Genomic DNA, 6,769 nt, shown 5'->3' with positions numbered 1-6,769 from the left:
TAATAGATGTGGATCCAAGGAGTATTTGACCATTAATATGTATAAGAATGAGAATGATTGGATCTATTATATTATCGAGATTCTCTTTGTCTTGAGAATAACTTAATATTCTCTACTTAACAAGGCCAACCAAGTGAAGGTGAAAGCACAACTGCCACCCTCTCCAACATAACTCTAAACTCCCCATTAACATATAACATTAATTAATTATCACATGAAGTAAACATCTAACATCCAAAGCTAGCATCTAATATTCATTCATTCTTTTATCATTAATAAAATATAACATTCATTAACTTTAGCACATAAAATATTCTATTGTCCAACATCATCTTCCACATCATTTTGTCTATCCTCCACCTCATCTTGTTGAGAACCCCCTGTAGTTGAAATACAAAAGGTTATGTTGATAAAAAAATAATAGCAATTAAATTTGTTTAAATATGTCAAGGATTGATCACATACCTCTACATTTCATTTATGCCATTGATCTTCTTCTTTATCCAAGTCATCATCATGATCATCATTTCCATCATCATCATCCTCATTGTCATCATCATCATCACCATCACTACCATCATCATCACCATATTCATCAACACCACCACCACCACCACCACCACCACCATCTTCTTCTTCTTCTTCTTCTTCATGAAAATCTCCATCAATATCATCATCTACATCATCTTCTTCTTCTTCAATATCTTCTTCTTCTATCATATTATACTTTACCGACCTTCCTCCTGAATCATGTCTAACAAAAAAAGATCAACCTGATTTATGTGGAATCTTTGAGTAAAATTCTTGTTCACATTAGGTCAAATGACCTTGTATTAACTATTGTAAATCTATTTTCATATTCAATAATAGTTCTATCAAGATCATTTTCATTGAGTCACAACCTATACGATTTGATGACAAAGAGAACCATTTTGAAGGAATTGAAGTCACACTCAAGTATATCATCCAAAACGGCATAGTATCAATTTCGATACTCTCGGTGGTGTATGTCATTTCTGGATGAAATATTAGTCACCTCAACAACTACAATTATTCTAGAATCACAAGTTTTCTTCATGTCATCCAAATTTTTGATGCAGGATTTATAACCATTGCACAAGATAGCCTTGTGGTGTTTGAGTTGCAATATCTCAAACATGTAATAAAAATTAATCATGACTTGATAAACATACATGTCATTAATAAATGTATATGTACCTCATGACCTCTAAAGCCATATCCTAAATGAATTTCCTTTTGTGTAACACTGGAATTTCCATTACAATAAGATTCTTTAACCAAGACACACCGTCCCATGTTATTGTGTGACCAAATTGTTGACATTGTTCAATCCATACTATCATCTAATCAAAGATTATTTGCAAGTTACAAATGCAATGCATCCCACTCTTGACCAACAACTATACAAAAAATAAATAGAGGAATTATAAATAATTTATTTTTAAGATTATAATTAATTAGCTGTAGTATTATCTTATATTTACCTTTCACTTTCCTCAACCTTCATTTCCCCATCAAGTACTCCCCTTCAAATTGGTTAATGGGGTTGGGATCCCAAATGCGATCTATATGTAACTTTGTTGTAAGCTTAGGAAGATATTTAGTAATGTACACCATAGTTTGGTATGCCATATATACCTCCACCATATAACCCTTAGGATGTGCTTTTTGTTGAACAAAAGCCTTCCAAAATTTCAGTTGCCTCTCAACCATCCACATTGACCTAGTGCATACAAGTCCACACATTTCAATCTCCTCAACTTGGTGTACGAGGTAGTGTTCTTGTGCATTGAAAAAAGTTAAAGGTAGACACTTTTTAATCTCACAAATTAGACAAGGAATTTTTCTCTTCCAACATTTCATATTGTCTTTATGATTTTCTTTAGATGATAACCACCTATAAGAGATTCAAGACATAAAATATATAGGTATGAGATGTTACAAAACAATATAAAAATATTACATAATAAGAAAAATAAATCACAAATATAATATATCTATTCAACAAATTGAACAAATATCACTACTTACCTCATGTATTTTCCAAGATCTTATATGACTCACTTGACATTATTGTCGTAGTGATCTAGGAGACATGGAGGTAACACCTAATGCAACAAGTACAAATTGATTATTTCATTATCTCCTAACATAATAGAATAAAAACTACATGCAATTTACATATATGTACTCAATACATAAAAAAATGAATTACCTTGATGAAGGTATGCCAATCACGTGTTTTCAACCTTGGGGCAAATTCATTTTTCTTTGATAAGAGGTTTCTTATCTTTGCAACAAATCCTATGGGAAATCACATATTTTGTATGACTTCTTTTATAGCATTGCTTTTCTACTCTATTAATAACCAAGGAAGAGCACTTATATTGATTGAATGAGATATTTCATTGCATGAGTGGATTTATGAATTTGAATACAAATTTTGATATGTTTTTCTTTGTCACACCTTCCATCCAATATTTTTCGTAATGTCTCTGTTACATTCTTTCCAATATGTATAGTATCAAAAAAATGCAGAACTTGTAGATCTTCCTAATAGGGAAACCTATACAATTATTTGGGATAACTTTTAAGTCCCTTTGGAATGTGGTCATCGATGCCTTGGTGACCTTCACCATCATCAATTACACCATCAATAAAAAAAACACAATAGAAATATATGAATTCCAAACATAAACCACTAGGTGGAATGGCATTACCTTGAGATTAATTCTACTCTATTCCAAATTTCATAGGCAAGGCGTCATCCTTCATGACTTTGATGTAGTGTCTTCTTTCCCATTGACAAGATATCTTTTTGCACTTCGATACTTATGATCTCTATGGAGGAAGTGCCTACACTCATCAAACACTTGCTTTCCTAAAGTTTTTGAATGATGAGACTTCATCTTTGGACCACAAATTTGACATGAAAATTTTCCCTTTGTTTGAAGTCCTACAAGATAATGATATAATTGGATTAAATATGCTAATTTCCATAATTATAATTATCATGCACAATTGGAACACTTAAACATAGCACTTCAATGTGTTATCCCGGGGCATCATGTATTGTCCATAAAAGCATCACATGGAATTTGAATTGTCTTTTTCCTATTGGTCTAGAGACATCATACACAGTGACACCCTTCCACCACTTCGACATCTCATCAATAAGAGGCTCAATATATACATTCATATATTTAGCTTGGTACTTTCCTAGTCGAATGAACAACATCATTACATAATTAATGTGATAATTTGATTACAAAGTTTATAATTACATGCACATAACTATTAAATGAAAAAAAATGACTGGAAAAATCATTGCCAACATGATGTGCTCCCTCTTAATTGACATCCATGAGGAATGTTATTGTTGATAACAAAAACAAGCCACACCGAGTAAATAGATCTCATCTCTCCAAATGGATTCACATTGTTTGTTGCCAATGAAAACCTAAGAATATGATGTTCAATGTTGCCATCTTTTCTCTATGTCTCTACATGCCAAAAAATCCACAAGCATTCAAATACAACAATCTCAACTTCTATTTATTGCATGGCAATCCATAAATTGAGCCAAGCTACCACACTTGAATTACCATTGCATACATGGAATAATGAGTTAACAAAGAACCTTGCAAGTCACATCTTTTGCTATTTGATCTATTTGATATCTACTCATCTGACATTTAGGGAATTATGGTAAAAATTCATATTATTTATGATATATAATATGATAATTGGGACAAGCATCTATTGCTTGATACCCCATTCCAATATATTTCATAATGATAGATAATTCTCAGTATGAGCAAGGTAGAATATTTGATGGAGGAAACAAAAACTCACCTATCAATCTACAAAAAAAATTAAAATTTGTTCATATAAACAATATTAATGACACATGATTCACTCTTTATTAATTATAGGGAAAAATATGACATACCTTAACATACGTAACATTTCTATGTTGGATAAACCATTCATAACCTTCAAGTTCACCGACAACAATACAACATAAAGAAGAGTTATTTGGGACCCATCTTAAAGGGCTGCCTTTGCCTTTCCAAGTAGAGGCATTGTTGAGATAATGGGTGTTGCACACATTGCATAATATTGTTATTTTATTATTATATTTTATTATGTATTGTTGTGCCTAGATGGACGTGCAACATGTAAAGATTCCCATGGAATATTCTCAATGAGTTGTATTGTAAAATTGTGATAATATTTCATGTAATTATTTAATATTGGGGGAAAAGAATTAAATGTCCAATATTAAATGTGGGGTCAGTGGATTAGGTAGCACATGGTTTTAGCACATGGTTTATGTAATACCACTTGGTGATTTTGTGGGATTTGCTACTATATAAGCAGCCACAAGGGTAGTTGTTGTATAGAGAGTAAGAGTGATAAGGAGAAGACAAAAGGCAAGAGTCAAGCGGGACAAGGCTTGATAGGTTAGCCAAGGGAGCATTTGTGAAGGTTGAAAGCATGGCATGGGATGTGTGGATTCATGCTTGTTCACATAGTTTGCTCGGTTGTGGCTATGGCCATGAAGGCTTCCATGGTTGTATCGCAATGGTATTTTTGCTGAATAATACATGGTGATGGATGCTTTTGGAGGTTGGGTTTTTCCCTCAATGAGGGTTTCCCAGGGTATATCTTGTGTCACAATTTTGTGGGTATGTTGTCTATTCTCTTGCATGTGGATTTTAATTCCGTGTTTATATTCAGATTTATTATGGGTTATGTGGAAACGGTTATATTCTTTGTTGCCAAGTTTCCTTACAAGTGGTATCAGAGACAGGTTTTATTATTGTAACCCTAGATTGAATCCATGGGAATGCATGAGAGGATAAAAGAAAGGGCAAGATATATGAATAATTATTGCAGATCTGAGGGTTTTGGATTTGCTATTATGATGGGATGTTAAAAGATTTGGGCATGTGAAATTATTGGACAAAAGATTTTTTAGATGTTTCATTTAAAATGAGGGTTTTGAGGGGTAGCTTGCAAAAATGACCTCCTGGGTAAAAATAGACCTCACCATTGGATCTGGGTCGACATTTCCATAAATTTTGATATATAATATGCCCTAGTTTGGCCATGTTCAGAGGAAATGAAAGAGTTTTTTCAGTTTCAGCCCATGATGGCCGTCAAATTTAATCCCGTCGGAATTTTCGTCACTGAAAAAATAAAAAATGAAAAATCGTACTGAAAATGGTAAAAAGACTGTCTTAGTAAAACAACCATAACTTTCTCTCAGAATATCGGATTTCAGAGTTCTTATAGGCGTTGGAAAGCTAATTCAGAGCACTACAACATGGTGTAGGTTTGGTTCTATAATTTTGAGATTTTTTTCAGGTTTTAAGAGCCCTAAAGTTAGATGTTGTTTATTTTGAGCACAAATTAGGGTATAACTTAGGCATATGGAGTCGAATTTTGGACTTCGAGTAGTCAACAGAAAGCTCTTGGAGAGCTCTACACATTGGTTCAGATTTGGTGTAGGTTTGGCATGATTTATTTGTTGATATATTGATCTGAACAGTTTATAAGTATATTTTGACTATGGTAACATTGTGAGTTTATGGCATTGGAGATTTAAGTTTTGATGTCATTGTATACTTAGTTCATATTTTAGATTGGTCTCATGATGATATGGTTATCAATGTTTGGATTTGGATATGCATGATGACTTGTTGGGTCTACAAGTTGTGCAGTGTTGTAAGCGGTCTATACTTACAGGTTGCATTTATGGCTTGGTTATGGGTTGTCTTTGCCCATTGATCTTTCATTATTGATGCATATTTAGATTGGTGGCTTGGATTTGGGTTGTTTATGCCTTAAGTCACATGATTTTATCTTCATGTAGAAGGGATGAGATGTTGTTACCAGGTACAGTCATGGCAGAGAATTATGGTTGACTATGCTGATAGGTTGGACATATTGAGAGCTAGATGCTCGATTCATGAATGTGATCATGGTGCCATGGATTTTGGCATGACATGATTAGTTATACAGGTACATCCTTGATGTTCATTAGTTTGGATTTTCTGATTTGGTTATGGTGGTATATCTTCTTGGTTGAGGATCATGGTTATTTGGTTTTCTTTTGAGGAGCTCATGATGTGCACTTTGAGTTCTTTGATAGTTTGATGCCTTGGTTGATTCTCATGGTTAGAGGATGGGTTTTCATCATTATGTCATGGATAGCTTGGATACACGATTTAGTGGGAGCTTGTGACATTGATGGGGTGACAGTGCAGGATTAGTTCCTGGTTTGGTTTGGATCTTCAAGTAGGAGATGGATTTTATGATGCCATAGGTGACTTGGTACCACAGTTGAGTGGAAGTTGTTGGCATTGATATATTTATTGAGTGTTTGCAGATGTTGGAGGTTTGTCTTAGATCCTGTTGCTACAGAAGCGTCTTTGACATTTGCATGGTGCACTTGTTATCTTTATGATGTTTGAAGATGGTTAGATCTTGAGGACTCATGGAGTTCTTGGTTATCTTCATGGTGTGTGGAGATGGTTCTTCCTGGTATGTGGAGATGGTTTTCTTCATGGTGTATGGAGATGGTTGCATCTTGAGGACTCACAGAGTTCTTGGCAAAGGTGTGGTTTATGCTTTTATTTGGCATGTTATCCTTGGTATGAGGATGGTTTCATTATTATGTCATGGTATACTCTTGATACGCGTTTAGAGTTGTGACATGTTATAGTATGTTCATGTGGAG

Source organism: Cupressus sempervirens, chromosome 11 (assembly GCF_028749045.1).
Source record: "Cupressus sempervirens isolate cs-2001-9-10 chromosome 11, ASM2874904v1, whole genome shotgun sequence".
NCBI classification, from domain to species: domain Eukaryota; kingdom Viridiplantae; phylum Streptophyta; class Pinopsida; order Cupressales; family Cupressaceae; genus Cupressus; species Cupressus sempervirens.
The sequence above is the reverse complement of the archived record's forward strand: the minus strand, read 5'-3'. Positions refer to the sequence as shown.